The sequence below is a fragment of the Diabrotica undecimpunctata genome, chromosome 10 (genome assembly GCF_040954645.1).
Source record: "Diabrotica undecimpunctata isolate CICGRU chromosome 10, icDiaUnde3, whole genome shotgun sequence".
NCBI classification, from domain to species: domain Eukaryota; kingdom Metazoa; phylum Arthropoda; class Insecta; order Coleoptera; family Chrysomelidae; genus Diabrotica; species Diabrotica undecimpunctata.
The window spans coordinates 74,045,178-74,065,495 of NC_092812.1; the positions used below are offsets into that span (position 1 = coordinate 74,045,178).

The 20,318-nt window shown below is 34.9% G+C and overlaps 1 long non-coding RNA gene across 1 annotated transcript in view; it reads right to left on the reverse strand.

Moving 5' to 3' along the window:
* Nucleotides 1-20,318, reverse strand: part of LOC140452460 (uncharacterized) — a 407,073-nt gene that overhangs the window by 121,521 nt on the left and 265,234 nt on the right. Inside the window, exon 3 of the long non-coding RNA XR_011952193.1 lies at nt 17,291-17,402. This is a non-coding gene — a long non-coding RNA (uncharacterized lncRNA). The remainder of the gene's footprint in view (nt 1-17,290; nt 17,403-20,318) is intronic.

The window sequence follows — 20,318 nt, forward strand, 5'->3', positions numbered from 1 at the left end:
TCTCCTTGTCTAACCCCTTTATTTATGACAAATTCTTCTGTGTCTCCTACTTGAGTTTTTATACTCACTACAGTTCTACTCATTGTCATTTTTATTAATCGTCTTAATTTGTTTTGTATTCCCATTTCTTTCAGAGCTACCATTAATTTTGATCTTTTTATTGTATCAAATGCTTGCTGAAAATCTATAAAAAGCAGTTCAATTTCTATTTTATATCCATGAGCTTTTTCCATAATTTGTTTAACTGTATGTATGGCATCTGTTGTAGACTTTCCCTTAATAAATCCGCATTGATAGTGTCCTATGATATTCGTCATAGCGTTGGTCAGTCTTCGATGTATTAAGGTCGACATAATTTTATATGCTGTGTTTAATAGCGTCAGTCCTCTGTAGTTATTACACATTTGTTGGTCTCCTTTTTTATGAATCGTGATAATTTGTCCTTTGTTCCATTCTTCCGGCATTTTTTCTTCGTCCCATATGTCTTTTATTAAATTGTACAGTTTTTCTTTTAATTCTTCACCACCATATTTTATAAGTTCCATATTGATCCCGTCTGATCCTGAAGATTTACCATTACGGCTGCTATTTATAATTTCCTCAACTTCCTCTTTTGTTGGTCTTTCTAGCTGGTTTCCTAACATCATTGTCTCTTCTTCTACGTTTTCATTTAGGTCTTGATCTTCTTGCTCTGTTAATAATTCTTTAAAATAGTGAGTCCAAATTTCTTTATACTCTTCATCATTTTCTGATACTTTTCCATTTTTATCTTTTATGCCTTTTATCTTTCCTTTAAAAGTTTTGTTTTGCTCGCTAATTTTCTTATAAAATGCTTTTGTGTTTCTGTTCTTACTTTCTTTTTCTATTTCTTTTATCTTATCATCTAACCAGGCACGTTTAATTTTCCTTATTTTTTTCTTACATTCATTCCTTATTCTATTGTATTCTTCCCTATAATCCTGTCTATTTGTTCTTATCCACATTTGTCTAATTTCTATCTTCTTTTTTAGCATGTTATGGCATTCTTCATTATACCATTCTTGTTTTTTTTTGTTTCTTTTTATTCCTATGTGTACATCCGCTGTTTCATTTATACATTTTTTTAAATTTCTCCATTCTGTTTCTAATATATATATATATATATATATATATATATATATATATATATATATATATATATATATATATATATATATATTAACTAATAAAAATGGTAATATTCTTCATGACCTGAATTTTTTGAGCATCGACCGTTGATCGTCTTGGATAGTTAAATACGACTCTGGTATTAAATAGTGGGAACAACAATGCTATTGACATTGTTTGATTTATTTATTCTGTGGTGTAAAAGTAGAGCACCCGATAGTTTCATACCTTTTTGCCAGCTTGATTCGTGAGCTATTTGCCATGCTCGAGAAGGTTTGAGTCGTGAAATTCACGCGCCATTATTTAACCTACATTATGTCACTTGGAATTTGTTTGGTTAACTGCTTTCGATTATTGACTTGGCCAAATTGTAAACACAGGGCAAATCAATGATTATAAAACCTGTTTGTTTTTATTAATTTCGTGTCGTTTGTCCGGTTTTGCCAAGTTTAGATATAAAAGCGACACTTACTATGTAATGTACCCATTAGCTATCTACTTACTTACTTACATAACCAGTCCTAACCTTACTTGTAGTATCAGACATAGCTTTTTGTACGAAGGTCATTTAGCTTCTGTAGAACTAATGGATAAATCCTGTCTATACCCGAAAATTTATACGGCTCAAATCTACCTACTTCTTTTGACACACACCAATTTTCGAGGTCTTCATTTTTGATCTATTTACTGTATATTATTATGTAATGGTATAGATCTATAGTTAAAGGAAAGGAACTCAAACGAAACGTTCAATAAAGCGACCCAGGAAGGAAGTTAATCACAGTCTTTTACGGTAAACAAGGGATTAATTCAAGGAGATCCACTGTCCACACCTTTCTTTAACTTTATCCTAGAAGCTCTCCAAAAACAAAGTGGTGTAGAGACACTCTTTACAAACATTCCTATAGCCGAAACTCTAAACATTTTGAAAACTAAATACAGTATCCAGCAAGACCACTTATCTCTAATTAAACATTGTATGTCCAACACTTATCTCATCTTCCAAAATCAATTCTACAGACAAATAAATGGTGCCCTAATGGGCTCCCCACTATCTCCAGTAATTGTCAATATCTTTATGGAAGACTTCGAGAGCCGAGCACTATCCAAATCAATGCTCAAATCCACATGTTAACTACGATATGTTGACGATACATTCGTCATTTGGCCCCATGGCAGAGATGCGTTTGTGTCTTTTCAAACCCATCTGAATGGTATACGTCATAGTATCCAGTTCACGATGGAGGTGAAAACTGATTCATCCCTACCGTTTCTCGACGTTATCATAAAGAAAAACCAATCCCAAGGTTTTTATCACTCTGTTTATCGAAAACCCACCCATACCAATCGTTACTTGCATGCCTACTCTCATCATCCATCTTCACAAATTAATTCAGTTTAGTTTAAAACAAGCCCTCAACCAAAACGGTTACCGCGAAAATTACATTAATAGGAACACCTACAGACATCAAGTTCCCACTTAATCTCAACTCAAAGACTCAGACCTTCATCATACGAAAGCTTTTCCTTCTTACATCAAAGGTGTCACTGACAAAATCGACAAAATATTTAAATCAAGAGGAATAAAGACACTATTTACCCCCCAACAAAAACTTTTATCTCTTATCTGATCAATCAAAGACAACATTCCAAATGAACAACACAGAGTTTATGAAATTCCTTGTGTAGACTACCCCCGATGCTATATAGGCCAAACAAATCGTAGAATCCAAAATAGGAGTTATAAACATTCCATTTCTGTTTGCAATTTCGAGTCCGTTTCAGCTCTAGGTCAACACCATCTTCATAGAGGTCACAAAATTGATTTTGAAAAACAAAGAAATATCCGAGAAGCCATATAATTTGAAAAAGGGCCAAATATCTCAATAAAAGAGATGACGGCATAGAGTTACCTTCGACATGGAGACCTCTCATAAAGCAAATATCGTCAGCTCCACCCGCCAATCAAAATCCTACTGTCAGAAATGTTCGCGCCAATCCCCACGCTAACCCCCACACCAACCTCCACCCAAACCACGTCACCATCAACGGTATAACTCTGTTCCCAGTACCAGTAATGCATTGGTTAGGGATCAGTAAAGTATTATCTGGGGGCTCGGGAGACTAAGACCTCGGAAGGCCTGAAGAAGACATCAAAGAGGATGTTGAAAGCTCGGAGCAATGATAATCGACGCGGTTCAACCTGGAAGACTGTTGAGTTTAATATTAATTCTTGTAATAATATTGATCTTAGCTCTAGGTTTAAATATATATATATATATATATATATATATATATATATATATATATATATATATATGAAAATTACTAAGTTCTCGGGAAGAACCGCGTTGAGAATTTAAAACTCGACGTTTCGGCACCCATTTTGGAGCCATTATCAAGAGTGATACGGTTCGGTTCGAGTTCGGGGTCTCAATCTGCCTACTCCCCTCACTCGAGACGTACCAGTATCGTGTTCTATATTGCAAGAACTGTCTCTCGGCACTGAGGTCTCAATCTGCCTACTCCTCAGTGTCGAGTGACAACCGGTCTTACCCTGTGTGGCTGCTTTTATACTCGCTGTATGCGCGGGAACGGTATGCGCTGACGTGGTCTGAACTGACGTGGCCTGAGCGGTGTGGGCGGGAGGTCGCTGAAGCAGGGGTCGCCATGTTGCCGGCAATCGTTTCGCGTCATCGCGCGTGTTCAAGCTGTTAGGCCGTTTTTCGATTTCGATAGCTTCACGAATGATTCTCGCTTTTAATGAGCGGATGGGAGCGATGGTTTTTTCTTTTTCGAAATCTATTTTGTGGCCTGTCTGAATATGATGTTGGGCTAGGGCTGAAGTGGTATCGGAATGTTTGACTGATAGAGAATGTTCGTAAATACGGTTATGGATTCGTCGGTTTGTCTGTCCTACGTATGTACGTGGGCAACTGGAACAAGGTATCTCGTAGACACCATGGTCTTCATTGGGGATTTGGTCTTTTACGGATCCGACGAGATTGGACAATTTGGAGTGAGTGGTGAAGATGGTTTTGATATTAAGAGGGATAAGAGTTCTACTGATCTTGTCAGTGACACCTTTAATGAAAGGTAGAAATATTTTGGGTTGATCCGGCGGCAATGTTTCTTTTTTGGATGGAATGGGGTTTAGAAGTTTTTGAATGCTTCTATTGATTTGGGTTTTGTGGTAGCCGTTTTGTAGGAGTGTTTGTCTTATTGAATTGATTTCAGATGACCTGTTATTGTTGTCGCTAAGTCTTATGGAACGGGAAATAAGAGTGTTGATGACTGAATAAGTTGGGCGGGGTGATGATGTGACTGGGCATTGAGATAGCGGTTTGTATGAGTGGGTTTCCGGTACACGGAATAGGAAAAACTGTGAGGTGGATTTTTCTGAATAAGAACATCAAGGAATGGCAAAGACGCTTCAGACTCAACTTCCATCGTGAATTGAATGCTGGGATGTATTCCATTCAGGTGGGAGAGGAAGAGATCTAATGTGTCTTTACCATGGGGCCAAATGACAAAGGTGTCATCAACGTACCGTAACCAGCAGGTGGGTTTGAGATTTGACGAGGACAAGGCTACTGTTTCGAAATGTTCCATGTATATATCTGCTATTACGGGAGAGAGGGGTGATCCCATTGGAGCACCTTTGATTTGTAGATAGAAATGATTTTGGAACGTGAAATATGTATTAGACATGCAGTGTTTTATAAGAGATAATGTGTCTTGGGGAATGTGATGTTTAGATTCCAAGATGGAAATGGTTTCATCAATGGGAATGTTGGTGAATAAAGAAACAATGTCAAAACTGACTAGTATGTCTGAGGGTGAAATAGAAAAGTTTTTCAGAAGATCAATGAAATGAAAAGAGTTTTTGACAAAGGACGAGGCGTTTTCGGCTAATGGTTGTAAGGATGAAGCGAGATGTTTTGCCAATTTCTGAGTGGGACAGTTGTATGCACTGACGATGGGTCTTAGGGGAACATTGGGCTTATGGATTTTTGGAAGGCCGTATATCTTTGGAGTTCGGGATGATTTTTCTCTGGGTATAAGAGATTTTTTGAGGTCTGGAGGTAGAGTAGACTTATTTATAATGGATTTGGTCGTTTTTTCTAGATATGTGGTTGGATCATTTGGGACATGTTTGTATTCTGTGTAATTCAGAAGTTCGGACATTTTGTCGAAATAGTTAGAAGAGTTGAGAATGACGGTGGCATTACCTTTGTCGGCCGGAAGGATGACGATGTCAGGGTTGTTGTAAAGTTCTTTGAGGGCACGTCTTTCTGAATATATATATATATATATATATATATATATATATATATATATATATATATATATATATATATATATATATATATATATATATATCGATTCCGTATTGTCTCAGTTTTTACAAGAATTTTTAAAAATAATATGGCCACCCTGACAAACTTTCAATACAATATAAATTGAGCTGTGTCTTTGTACGATTTCTTCTGTTATGTTTCGTATCATTTTCTTCTGTTTCATTTCTTCGTTCCATTGCGCTTAGATAATCTTTCTTTAACTGATGTTTCTTATGATTATCTTCATATTCTTATTATATCCATTATTTATGTTCAACATTAGATGTCTTATATACCTTCTTCAGGTATTTTATTTCATATATTCTGATTATTCAGGCAACTGTTACGTTTCCATGATTTGCTTTAGGCTGAATTCATTGTCAGTTTATATTCTTCCTCCTCCGAAGCGACTATTAGTCGTCAAAGGTAATTGAAAATAACAATAAATCATGCAATATATGATGCAATAAAATAAATATTCAACATTGATACCGCTACAATTGTCCAGACAACGTAACACCAAATACAATATAAAAACTGTTATACATATTTATGGAATGCATATTGCATGACGCGCTTGTTTTTACGGATTTGACACTGAACCGTATGTGTGCCATTGTGTTTATTCTGTTGTTTTTTTTTTCTCGTTCAATTGTAACTTGATGGTCTATTTATAAAGTCAAATGCAGTAACATATAACCATACGCTTATAAAAGCCGGTGAAGTTTATGCCGATGTAGTAATCCTTTTTGTTTGTAGATTACGAAAAAAGGTATCAAGAAAAAACAGATTTTAATTTTCAGCACATAAAAAAATCATTTTTATTGCACTTAGACGCAGATAAAAATAACCAGTAAAAACAAATGCAGATGTATGTATTCTAATTTCTCTTCCTTCCTTTATTGTTCCTGTCACAATGAGATTATTTTTATATGATTTTCTGTGGATATTCTACATTTATCTCCATTTGTATTCAATATGTATTAAATATCACATACCCGTACATTTAGGTATTCATTTCACCCTTCTATCACTAACCCCTATATTAGTAATTTAATCATTTTAACCCTGGTCGATAACAATAACACTAGATAAGTTATCCCCGCTAGGAGTCCATAGTCTCATTGCTCACCCAGTAAACAGCAGGGAGTAGGGATTAGAACTAAGCCGGTTTCCTATCTCTCTCAACAATAAGCCCACTCTAACTCCAAAATCTCAACATAGTTTTTGGCAATTCTCAAGTAAAATTATTATTAATTTGCTAAGCCTAGCGTATTCAGCATATATTTCCGGACATAAATCATCAGTTCAAAAACCATTATTGGACGAACAATATTGGCGGCAAAAAATACAGATGTCGATAAGGGGCGGACTTCGGATGTATTTAATAAAAGCCCCTAAATCGCGATTATTCTTTAAATAAAAATGAACAGAATTTACTACTTAAAAGCTACGTTGACAATCAAAAATGCACCTTTATTATTGATACACGTGCAACCAGATCCTATATTTGAACCGGATTTCTGAATGAAAAACTACAACCCACTTAAACAAACTTAGTTCTTGAAATATCTTCAGGTTATACCATTCCAATTCATTAAGAGATAATGGCAACCATACAGATTGGAAACACCTTTATAAAACACATATTTCTTGTAGCCGATATTACAGATGAATGCGTTCTTGAAATGGGTATTGTGTAAAACAAATTCATCATAGATCTTCAAAATAAATTTTTTTTTATTGAAAATAAGGAGGTTGTATTAAATTTAGAAGAATCGATACCTCAAGCAAGAGATATAGTGAGCGAAGATACAGAAATTCCTCAACATTTTGAAAGTAGCATCCTGGCGAGACTAAGTCAAAAACCTGAAGGTCTACATTTCGGCGTTGTGAAAAGCGAGGAACTGGTTGTGACGGAATTTTAATAACCAGGTGCCTCGTTAATGTAGATAAGATGATTCCAGTAAGGGTTGCTAATTTATCAAAAAGGCATTTTAAATTTAATAAAGAACAACAAATAGCATTCTGTACGACAATAGAAAAAATAATCAAGTGCGAAAAATATTTAAAGACGAGTACAGCTTCAAGTTACCCAGTTGACGCTGGCCTCTTGAAACAATAAGACAAAATTAATGAATTTATTAATGAAAACTACATCTTCGAATCCGAAAAATCTACAGGGCGTACTAGTGAAGTTCAACATAGAATTGATACTATAGATACAACACCAATTCGTCAAACATCACGGAGAATAACATTTGCTAGAAAAAAAAAGGTAAAAACACAATACAAAACATGATAAATGACTATATTATCGAAGAAGCTTCGGGCCCCTGGTGTTCACCAGTAGTCTTAGTAACTAAAAAAGACGGATCTACTCGCTTTTGTGTAGACTCCAGAAGATTAAACCAGGTTACACAACAAGACAGTTATCCATTGCCACGAATAGATAATACACTAAACACTTTATCAGGTCCTAAATGGTTTTCGACTCCGGATTTAAAAAGTGGCTACTAGTAAGTAGAACTACATCCTGATAATCAAGACAAAACAGCTTTTTAACTGGTCGTGGTCTCTACAGGTTCCAGGTTCTACCATTTGGTCTTTGTAATACTCCAGCTCTTTTGAACGTCTACTAAAGATAGGTTTAAGAGAACCTACCTGGAAAACATGTCTAGTATATCTGGACGATATAATGATTATGTCCAAAAACTTTGACGAACATCTGAAAAACTTAAGCGATGTATTTGACAGATTAAGAAATTCAAAGAGAGGCATACTATTTAGGACATATCGTTTCAGAAAAAGAAATTAAACCTGATCCACAGAAAGTTTCAGTTATTAAAGATTAACCTAAACCAGAAAAAAAAAGGAAATTAGAAGTTTTCTGGGACTCTGACTATATTGTTGAAAATTTATTAAAGATTTTGGCCGCATTGCTAAGTCCCTTTATCCAGTAATTGAAAACAACATTAAATTTGACTGGACATCGAATTCATACATTTAAAAAAACGACTTACAACAGCACCTATCCTAGCCTATCCAAGAGAAGATGGCAAATTTCTGTTCCATTGTGACGCATTGTAACTACAGTAACAGAAGCATTCATAACACACGTCGTATCAAGACATGGAGTTTCCTTAGAGTTATATTCTGATCAAGGAGCAAATTTTGAATTAGAATTATGGCAACAATTAATGAACATCTTGGGTATTAAGAAAACTCGCACTACGCCTTTCCATCTCCAATCAGACGGAATGGTGGAAAGACATAATAGAACTATTTGTCAATAGCAAGCGCATCACCACAAACTGGATGCAAGAAGCACAAGATAGAAATAGGTGGAAAATTTTACGGGAGGCCTACGTTCAGCAGTGGACAAATATAGGCTAATTGATGATGATGATATAAGTTCCGTACATGAAGCAACTGGTTATTCTCTATCGATGATGATCACCGGAAGAGAAATGCAGATTCCTCAAGATTTTAATTTTGGACGATTGCCTCCCTGCGAAAAAGAATGTTCATCCCTGACGTACAGCGAAAATTTTAAAGCAAAATTGGAAAAAGTGGAATTGTAACGAATTTGCTCGTAAAAGTTCTCTCTATGTCTGAATTGTCAATATGAATGAGTCAGATAAAATTAAATTATTAGAAGAATTTTTCACCAAGTAACAAAAAACAAAATTTGTTTAATTTTTTAATGTTCATATTTTGAGAACGATTTTCGAATTGGAAATCGAAACGTCAAAAATAAACTTATTTTAAACTTATATTACGGGTTATTCCCAACGAAAATAGTATAATTTTTTCTTGTTTTTTTATGGTAAATCCCAATCAATAATGTTGATAGTGATTAAATGTGATATTTAATATATAAAGTCTTGTGATAAGTGAGCCGTGCAATTGTCCACTTCTTTATTTGTGGATATTATCAAAGATTGTATAACATTAACAAATAATTTAATTTTCTAAATCCCACAACAATCCAGGTCCAATGAAGGTCACAGACCAATGTACCGCTATGACATTCAAGCGTTAAACAAAATATCGGCACCGGTATCGGCTTTAACAATTAGCTGAATATTTGATTGTACAGAGTGAGTCAATGGTTCGATGCAAATTTGCAATTTATTTAGTTACAAAGTCGTACTTGCAACTAGAGTTATCTCCATAGGACTTTTTTAACAAAGTTTAACGAGATACTTCATAGTAAAGCATGTATATTTTATCTTTTTCTTGTCCTGTAACATTATTTGCAGACATGCTCAAAGGGGCGTTCAGTCTTAAGTAATGCAATTTTTAAAGATTTGGACCCTCTGTCCCTCTTATGTAACCCACCGTAACGTTTTTCTGTACCTTCCTCCCCATACCTACACTTTAAGTAACACCAAAGCGACCATTTTTACTTAAAAGTAACAATTATGTGAAAAGTACCGGAAGTCGGTAAAACAGAGAGTTATTGAAGAGATATTTATTTTTACTTACTTTATTTTGACATATACGCATGCGCAGTTGTGTGTCCTTTATTTTGGTCCTTTAATAAAATACATTGTCCTTTGGACAAGTCCTTTATATACATTGAATATTGAAGCCGAACGTATTGAAAGAGTACACCGATTTAAATATCTGGGATATACAGTAAATGATAAGTGGGACCCAGATGTAGAGATTAAGATCCGAATTGAAATAGCAAGATCCAAATTCATCAAAATGAGAAAGCTCTTAAGCAACCACCACCTAAGCGTTAACCTCCGATGGCGCGCCACGAAATGCTACGTACTCTCTACGCTACTTTACGGAGTTGAAGGGTGGACGTTAACAGCAGCAACTATAAAGAAGTTAGCGGCTCTAGAAATGTGGCTGTATCGACGCATACTGAGAATACCTTGGACAGACAGAGTGACCAACACAGAGGTATTAAGACGAATGGGTAAAGAGATGGAATTGTTAACAACTGTTAAAAGGAGGAAAGCGTCATACCTGGGCCATGTGTTCCGTAATGATAAGTACAGTCTGCTACAGCTTATCGTGGAAGGCAAGATTGAAGGTAGAAGAGGTTTGGGTAGAAAGAAGAAATCCTGGCTGAGAAATTTGAGAGAATGGTTTCAAATACCAGAAGCCGCGAACATAATACATGTGGCACAAAACAGAGAAACCTATCGTTTGATGGTCGCCAACCTTCGGTAGAAGACGGCATATAAAGAAAGAATAAAATACAGGACGCCTGTATTTAAGTTAAATAAAGGCCAGAGAACTTTTATTTAAAGATCCCTTATTTTGACATAACCTGTCAAATTACGTGTAGAAGGGAGACAGACATCTAACTTCACTTATATTTATATAGACACAGAATAATAAACAATCAGAATGCCCACTCTGCTTGTCAAGATAAGTACGCGCATTTCGTTCGCGCAGATGGAATCAGCCATGTTTTAAACATGCTTAGTTCTACATTTGGCAATACAATTAAAACTGAAGTAAAACATTTTATTCAAAATAAAGTCGTTTTCTTAACAAAAATTAAAAATAAAGTCACGAGGTATCAAAATTGTTGTTCTGCACTGCGTATTCTTATTCAATCGCGAATGTTCTTGAGCCATAACGTCTTCCTTTCAATTCCTCTGCTGCCCTCGATTTTACCTTTCATGATAAGCTGGATAAGGATTATGTACCGGTCTCCTCTAAGAACATGCCCTAAATATTTCATTTTTAGAAACGCTGTGTAGGCTGCTTCAATTCTGCACTTGATCTCTTTACTTGAATCTCGTTAGTCTGTAAGGTAGCATCCCAGATATTTAAAGTGAGTAACTCTCTCAACGTTTTGTTGATATATCTGTAAGGTATCACATTGCCGTAAGGTTGACGACTGAATATTATACATTATGTCTTAGAAACAGTCATTTTTAGACCCATTTCTCTTCCTGTTGTGTTTACGCAATCCATTAACTCTTGAAGGCCCTGGAGACTGTCATATAAAATAACAGTCTCGTCATCTTATGTAAGATTATTGATCAGTTAACCACTGATTTTTACTCTAAAGTCTTTATCTTGCAAAGCCTGCATCAAAAATTTTATCCCAGTATATATTAAATGTGTGTGCAATATAAACATCATTACAGCATACGCACCTACATCTGATAGTACAGATAAAGAAAGCTACAGCTTTTACAATGAATTAGACAAAACCCCTTATCACAGTTGCTATTTAATTTGGCCATAGAGTATGCAATAAGTAAAATATCGTCACATTATGAGGAACAGCGAAAGATATGGTTTGCTGCAATTAATTCTACAAGGAAAAGTAGGAGGAAAACGAGGACCAGGAAGGCGAAGGATTTCCTGGCTGAAAAATCTACGTACGTGGTTTAACACAACAACCACAAATCTTTTCAGAGCAGCAGTTTGCAAAATACAGATTGTCATGATGGTCGCCATGGTGGCATTTGCGAATCGAGGATCAAAACTATTGTTGGCCTTTGCTGATGATCTAAATGCAGTCACTGATTGTACAATAAACGTGAGAGAGGTGTTTTCACAACTCGATGGGGAATCAAGTAGTATGGGTCTTCGAATAAATGAAGAGAAGACAAAATACATGCTAGTAACCAAAAATATAAAACCAAGAGTTAGGCGAAACATAACTATTAATGACCACACATTCGAAATAGTAAAAGAGTTTAAATATCTGAGAACGGTAATTACAGATGATACCCACTTAGAAAGAGAGGTCTCAAGTGAAACATGGACTCTATATCAGCGGGAAATAAGTAATCTACTGGTATTAAAAAGGAAGGTTCTCAGAATGATATTTCCCCTCAAAGAGACGAATTGACAGGAAAGTGGAGAAGGCGCCACAATGTTGAATTTTTGACTCTGTACGGTACTGAAAACATCATCAGACATATAAAAGCTAAAGGAATAAGATGAGCAGGTTCTGTGGTAAGATCAGAGGAAGATCGAATACTAAAGACAGTATTTTTTGAGAGGTCAGACGTTAAAAGATCAGTAGGCCGTCCCAGAAAAAGATGAAAGGACGATGTTGAAGCCGATTTATCTAGAATTTGACTACAACAATGGGAAATGGAAACGCAAGATTATAGAGGATGGAGGGCTATAGTGGATGCGGTGAAGACTCAACCCGAGTTGTAAGGCCAGTCAAGAAGAAGATAGGCTCATAGAAATATATCAGCAATATTTACTACGTATAAAGAATGGATTTTACAAACATTAAGACAGTCACACATATACATGGACCCAGCATACGATTTAAGAGTTTACAAAGGGCCAAAATATGAAACGGACCATTATCTTGTGAAGGCACACACCTTTTTATGCAAAGGTGCAATATAAATACTTTAATAAAAGATTAGTCGACAGCATTTCTTTACAGAATAAGATTAAACTTAAACAAGAGAACAATAATATTCCCAAGAACGGATAGAAAGGAAAAAGTTCGTATCAACCTAATACCGCTAAAATATTGGTAAGATTATTATCAAAATCTATTGACTGAAAATCGTCCACAATTTCTTACTGAAGATAATAAGTTTCTTCTTCTTCTTCTTCTTAGCTTTCTCTTGTCCATTTTTGGACATAGGCCTCTCCCAACTCCTTTTATCGATCTCTATCATGAGCAACATACTTCTAATTTGTTCCGGCTATTCTTTTTATGTCGTCCACCCATCTCATTTGTGGTCTTCCTCTTGGTCATCTACCTTTGTAAGGTCTTCAATGTTGTATTGTGGCGTTCTAACGTTGGTCGTTTTGTCTAGCACTGTAACCTGCGAAGCTTCATTTAAGTTTGGAAATTTTTATTGTGATATGCTTAACTTTTGTTTTTGATCTTACCCAGTCGTTCCTGTTTTTATCTGACAGTCGTATACCTAATATTTCACTTTCCATTGCCCTTTCCATTGTGGCTAGTTTATTTATGTTTGTCTTGGTTAGGGTTCAGGTTTGACTTTCATATGTCATGATAGGAAGGATGGATTGGATGAACATTTTTCTCCTCAAGTTTTAATGTATGTTGCGGTTCTTCAGTATTCAACTGAGTTTTTCAAATCCTGCCCATGCCAGTCTTCCTCTTATAGTGATTTCCGCACTTTGGTTTTCTTGTCAAGTTTCAGAATTTGGTCTTGGTTAGGCCAAATTCTGGATTCTGGACTTATTCTATCTCATTGCCATTTATAGTTATACGTCTGGGATCGTCTGTGTTGGTCATTGTTTTTGTTTTTGTCATATTCATTTTAAGGCCGACGTATTGGGAGCTGTCCGCGAGTTCATGCAGAAGATAATGACAAGTCAAAGGCATTGCCAATGTTTTTAGAAGAAAACTCAATAACACCAACTGAAGTAAAGAAAGGCCTAATTACAATGAAAAATGGACTGGATTATAGAGGTACAGGTCTCCCCATTGAACTTTTGAAGTATAAAATGGACTCGATACTACACCTACTCGCTTTTGTATTTAATTACTTTTTGAGGGTCGAAGAACTGCCACTCGAATGAAAACAGCCTTCGTATCAAACATCCATAAAAAAATGACAAAACAAAGTGCTACAACTATAAAGGCTTAAGTGTAACAAACTAACTCTGTTTCTCAAATTTACGAAAAGATTATAAAACAAATAATAGAGAAGCAAGTTTCGAAAGAGGAGGAGCAAAGTGGATTCCATGCAGGAAGGTCTTGTACTGACAACCTGTTTTGCCTAAAGCAGCTTTTAGAAAAAAGAACAGTCAGAAACTTAGACATAAATCTGATATTCGGAGATCTCAAAGAAACCTGTGATAGCATATTCCTCACTAACTTGTGGCCTACAATGAAGCAGAATAGTGTAAGTAATATATTCAAACTGTTAAAAATATGTATACGAATATGACCGATAGTGTCAAAGTCGGAAAAAAGCTTTCCGACGAATTTCCAATTACTAAAGAATTAAAAAAAGGTTGGCAATGGGTCCAACCTTATTTAAAATTTAATTAAATTTAGCACTACGACGATGGAGATACATGGATATATCTATAGATAATGATAAACTCTTCACTTTGCACTTTGCTGAAGACCAAGTCATACTAGCTGATAATGAGGAGGATGTAAGATATATGATCAGAGAGTTGGACGAAGTATATAAGGCATGGGTTTGACGATAAATATGGATAATATCGAATATCTACTTGTTGGAAAAGCAGATCGAAATAATTAAGTGCTAAACCACTCTGAAATTAGGAATTTTGAGTCATACAAGTTTCTTCGAGTTTTTCAATTACTAAACATGACTTCAGTGAGACTAAAATTGAACGAAACAAATTGGAGAACACATTGGAGTGGAGACCACTGCAAAGAAGAAGAAGTGAACGCCCGAGAAAGACATGGAAGGGCTTCAGACAAACTTAAAATTTTTATTCCATCCTCATTTAAGTAGGAATGCTAATAAATTAAAAAAGGTAGCTTTATTTGTGGATCCTTTAGAAACGGCCCTTGAGCTTTAAATGGGCCCAATTTAAAAATCATTTTTTGTTCGTATTCGGTGAGGCTGTTACCAAAATTTTCTCAATCTAACGAAGATATATTAACAACTTCTTCACTTTTATTTGGAGTTTCGGTGTTATCTTTTTCAATTTTTGAAACTTCTTGGCAGACTATGCGGCACAGAAGAATCTAGGAATAAAATAAAATTCAAGTTATAATAATATAATCTTAGTTTATTTTAAATCATTCTTTTTAGGGCTCCTTTTACTCTACTGTAATGTGCCTAAACCCTCTAATAAGTTACAGCTGACACTGGATGCGAATTGTTACACTAGTAGATACAAAGTTTTCTACTAAGGATTTAGACATCTTCTGCAATAAATCTATAAGGCGTTCTCATTTCACGATATAGTCGTCAAACCAAATCGACTAAGAATATTATGGCAGCAGTAAAATTAGTCTTTGTATTGGAATTACCTATACGACCTAATAGTGAAAATGTGGAATACTTTTTAAATTTTTTTTTTTTTCGACATGTTGAGGGTCTCTTTATGTCGGAGGCCCCGTATAATTGATACGGATGATACAGCGGTAGCTACGCCCATGAAGGTTTCTCCATTCATCAAGCATTTATCACACTTCCATAACTTTGCAAAAAAACTATGATAAATATTTTTTTTTTAATAAAAAGTAAGTATTAAAAATATATAATCTATAGAAATCAATGACATATTAAAAAATGAGATTTTCTTGGTTTCTTTGTACAGTGAGTGAAATAATAAGCAATTAAACAAAAGAATATTTTTTTTCTCGAATTTTAAAGGTCAAGAGTGAAGTATATTTGAAGTTTAGAGGCGTAGGTGAGACATTTTAGAAAATAAATTAAGAAACAAAGAGACTACGCGTGTCAAGCTAACACAAAGAGGCATGATTTAGTTATAATTTGTAATAATGGTGGCTGGCTTCCAAAAGTTGCGGTGTTATCATGTTTGAGAGCGAAATTGCATTCAGGTCATTGTTTGAGAAGGAAATGTTAGATTTAGACCAGGCAATACCTCTCAATTATCGCCTAGAGATAGTCCTTTTATGCCTGGATACTAAAATACACACACACACACATATATATATATATATATATATATATATATATATATATAAAGCAATAAAGTAGTTGACGTCTTTTATTTGCCAATTATTGACCGATAAAACCTCTGGTATTCAACCATTAAATATATTCCATATATATATATATATATATATATATATATATATATATATATATATATATATATATATATATATATGTATATATCTATAAATAAATAATTTCAAAAAGGAAAAATATATTCTATATCAGATCCTTTACACACTAAACCTGTGGTGATTTTTAAGAACCCACTCAAATGCAAATTAGCAATAGAAAACAAAATAATTGAACAAGTTATTTAGCTGGACAGTTGATGATGAAATAAAATATTCAGTAGAAAAACAATAAAATTAGAAGAAAGTCATTAAAGACGCATTCTAAATAAATAAATATTATTATTTTATATTAAACACACTAATTAGACTCATTATAATATTCTAAAACTAGATCGAAAATCTAGTTAAACATTAGTGACAGGTATTCGACATAAATATAATGAGAGGCAAGGAAAAATAGATTTTTTTTCTAAAAGCTGTCTGTTATAAACTGGTTGTACTTTAGCCAATTGGCATATTTAATTTCTTCATAAATACCAATTTCAGTATTGGGCTACTCTGTACCCAGAATGGGTACCATATATCTTTGAATTTTTTTTGTAGTCTTTAAAAGTGTTGCCACCTGCGATTTACAGTCTAGCAACATATGATTGATTATTTTATGTTCTCTGCCACAGAGTTTGTGGCACAAGTCTTCAGTAAACAGCTTTATTTTATGCAGCAAAAATATATATTCTGTATCCCTATATCCATACGGTTTTCCCGTAGGTTATAATATCCCACCTCGTCTCCCACATGATAACGAGAAGCAGAGGAGGGAGCATCTATAGCTGCCGTTGGTATGCACCTCACAGACTTTGAAGAAAAGCAAGTCTTTGAATCTTGTGTAATTTGACGGTGACACTTTTTTGTTTGGCCACATAACACTGATGCATATAATTATTATTGCTAGTTTAATTCCGCGTTTTAGATCCAATATAAAAGATATGGTTTTAACCCCCTTTTTCGTATGAGAGCGATTAGCTACCATTAAACTAGTAACTGCATTCTTGGTTATTAGTTCTCTGTACTAATAACAAGTAAATCCTGAATCTAGTACTAGTCCAAAGTACTTCAAATCACTTACCAGATTTTGATTTATATCATTTAGGCTTATGTGACATAATTCCTCCAAATCTCTTCTGCTGGGGCTCTGCTTCTTCTCCAGGCTATCTAGCCCACATTACCATTCCGAAAATCTGAAAAAAAGTTAAAGATATCTTAGAAAAAGAAAATTATCTATCAGAATTTTACAACTATCTAATTAAAAAAAAAAGGCAGAATATCAGAAATTAATCTAATTCCGATACCAATCCAATACAAACCCAAGCCATACCTAGCAATAGTAATAGTAATGTCATTAAATTAAACAAACACTATAATATCCTTACCATACATTAATAGATTCTCTGAACAAACTTGAAAAATGTTGGCAAAATATCAATGTTGGACATAAATTGTCAAAAACAGTCTGTTAGACTTGTTGTGTATTACTTACGTAATGTTAAATAATTAAAGTGCTTATTAAAAACGGCAAATAGCAGAAGCGTTTAAGCAACAATTAAGTGTTTTATTTATAACAGACCGACAAACAAATAAACGTGATCAGACGTGAACGGGAATGTAAAACCCAAAACCACTAATGCGCCAATCCCTAACTTTTGCTTCGACAAGTAGTCAGTCACAGCTATATGTGAGAACGGGTCTCTCACTATAAGCCAACTCACCTAAAGCCCAATACGTCAATTAGCTGTAGCAATTACGTTCCTAGTAATGTGACACGTACTGTACATCAAAGAATGAAATTTGTAATAAAAGTTCAAGAAGGAAATACTGGATTTTAAGTAATATTTCTTCCCATAACCTCAGAACCCGAAAAAAAGATGATAGAAAACCTCGAGAGGTTCTATAGAGGCCATCGAGAAAGAAAAGAGTTGCCGGTGAAAAAGTGAAAGCTGTGAGACATGTATGATGGAGTATCAACTAGTATTGGTATAGTAATTTTCAGGGTGTTGTAACTTAATGCTAAATGTATAATGGATGATATTGTGTAAGAAACTCTAAAAGGGAATCAGAACAAGTGGAACTGTGGCAATAGAGTTGCAGCAAAATATTTTATACTTATTAGGAAAAAACCAGAATATTTTCAATCATACTAATATTTGGACATAATACCCGGAGTCTTCGGCTTCAGTAGAATTGGTATCATTGCAGAATACACAAACATTTGATTTCTTACTGTGCTTACCGACCGCATATATACTTCTGGCATTTTGAACAAACCATTTCTATTTTTGCCAACTTATTGGTATTTACTCTTTTAGATTTTGCTAATTTGCAACATAAATGGCACCGTCCCTTTTCATGTTGGGATGGTGTTGAAGGTACAACTTGAAAAAGTTTGCGTTCGAGTATATTTTCCATGGCATGCAGTACAAAATGTTGAAATTCATTTAAATTTGCAGCTCTTCTTTCAATAAGATATAGAGTTAAGGCAAGTTCCAATTCTTGTAGAAACAAACGACGACGATTGCTCTTATTTTCATTTTAATTTGGAAAAGTGAGAGTAAATAGAGAGTACACATTGATGGCTGCAATTTCCAACAAAGTAAAAATACTGAGAGTCGCCATCTTCGCGTCGATCGCTCAACGTATATTTTCTCGCCATCTGATCCAACGTATCAACACCTCCTATAGTCTCATTATAAAAAAGATTGATATCTGATGTATTTTGTATTCACCGCTTACAACATCATCAGAATTCTGGGTTGATAGAAAGAGAAGTATCTTTGTAGGCTTCTGATCTGTTACATAAGAAAGAAGAGTAACTGGTGGGTTTCCAAACTTTGGATCTGAAAATGCAAACATATTTGAATACAATTGCCTTCCTTCCGTTTTCTTAAGTACTTCCGGTATATGCCTGCAATTTTGTTGGAAAGTGCCAACTAAAGTCAGATCAAGTTTTTGTGGAGATCGTCTGCAAGCTCCACAGAAGTGTAATATGTCCGTCGTTATGTTACGTCCAAAGTTTCGAATCGACGACAACAATCTTTTTACTATTCTCTGTGGACCACTGGATGCTGGTGTGCTGCCTTCGTATTATCCTGCATAAATCTCCATACACTAAACCTAACGAGTTTAACAATCTGCAAGTATTCGTAAGAACACCATATTTACCATGCTTTTCTTTCATGAAAACTTTGAACGGACATTTGCCTCGAAATAACAATAACATTTCATCTATTACGACGTTCATACCTCGTGTAAAATATCTCAAAAATGTATCGTTGAGCAAATCAAACATCTTACGTAAAGGTTCAAACTTGTCTGCCTGTTTCCTCTCAGCTGTGGTGGTTTTATCGTCAAATCTTAAAATTTTTGTCACTTCTCGAAATCTGTTTCGACTAATCGGTGCAATATACGATGATCTGCCGAATTTGTTAGACCACAAATCGTGATAATTTGGTGTCATCATTACGTTTTTGGCACGTTTGTACGCTCAGTTTCTTCATTGGTATGCCGCACAAGACTTTGCAGTATTTTCGGAGTAAAGAATTTTTGGAACGACTCCAATATATTTTCTTCTTTGCCTTTGTGTCGAAGTCCTGATTGCTCATAAAAAATGTTTGGTACAGCTCGCCGCATTGGACGTGGTGGGTGGGCTAAGGAGATTCTTCCTGACTTTGATTTATATACATGTGGAGTGTCACAGTTTTCATCAATTGCATCGAAACTGGAACTATCCTTAGTTGAATTTTCAATGTCGTCGTCTTCGTTGAACACTTCAATATGATCTTTAGTTTTCACTCACGTCTGAGTTACTGTTGCCGGAACTAATGTCTGATCGAACCTCAAAATCAGAGAGGTTTGCTACCAATTCTTCTAATTCTTTCTGCGGTAAATATTTAGTCATTTTCAGTTTTCTTATAATGTATAATACTATATACGAAAAAATGCTTCAAACTGCGCTAAACAATATAAAAGCACGAGACGACAACCTTACACAGCAGAGGCAGTTCAAATACTCCAAAATATCATTTCGACGTAACTGTTTACCCGTATTTACGACGTTGTCAGCCGTAAACTACCGAGCAGTCTAGATAACTGTCAGTTCC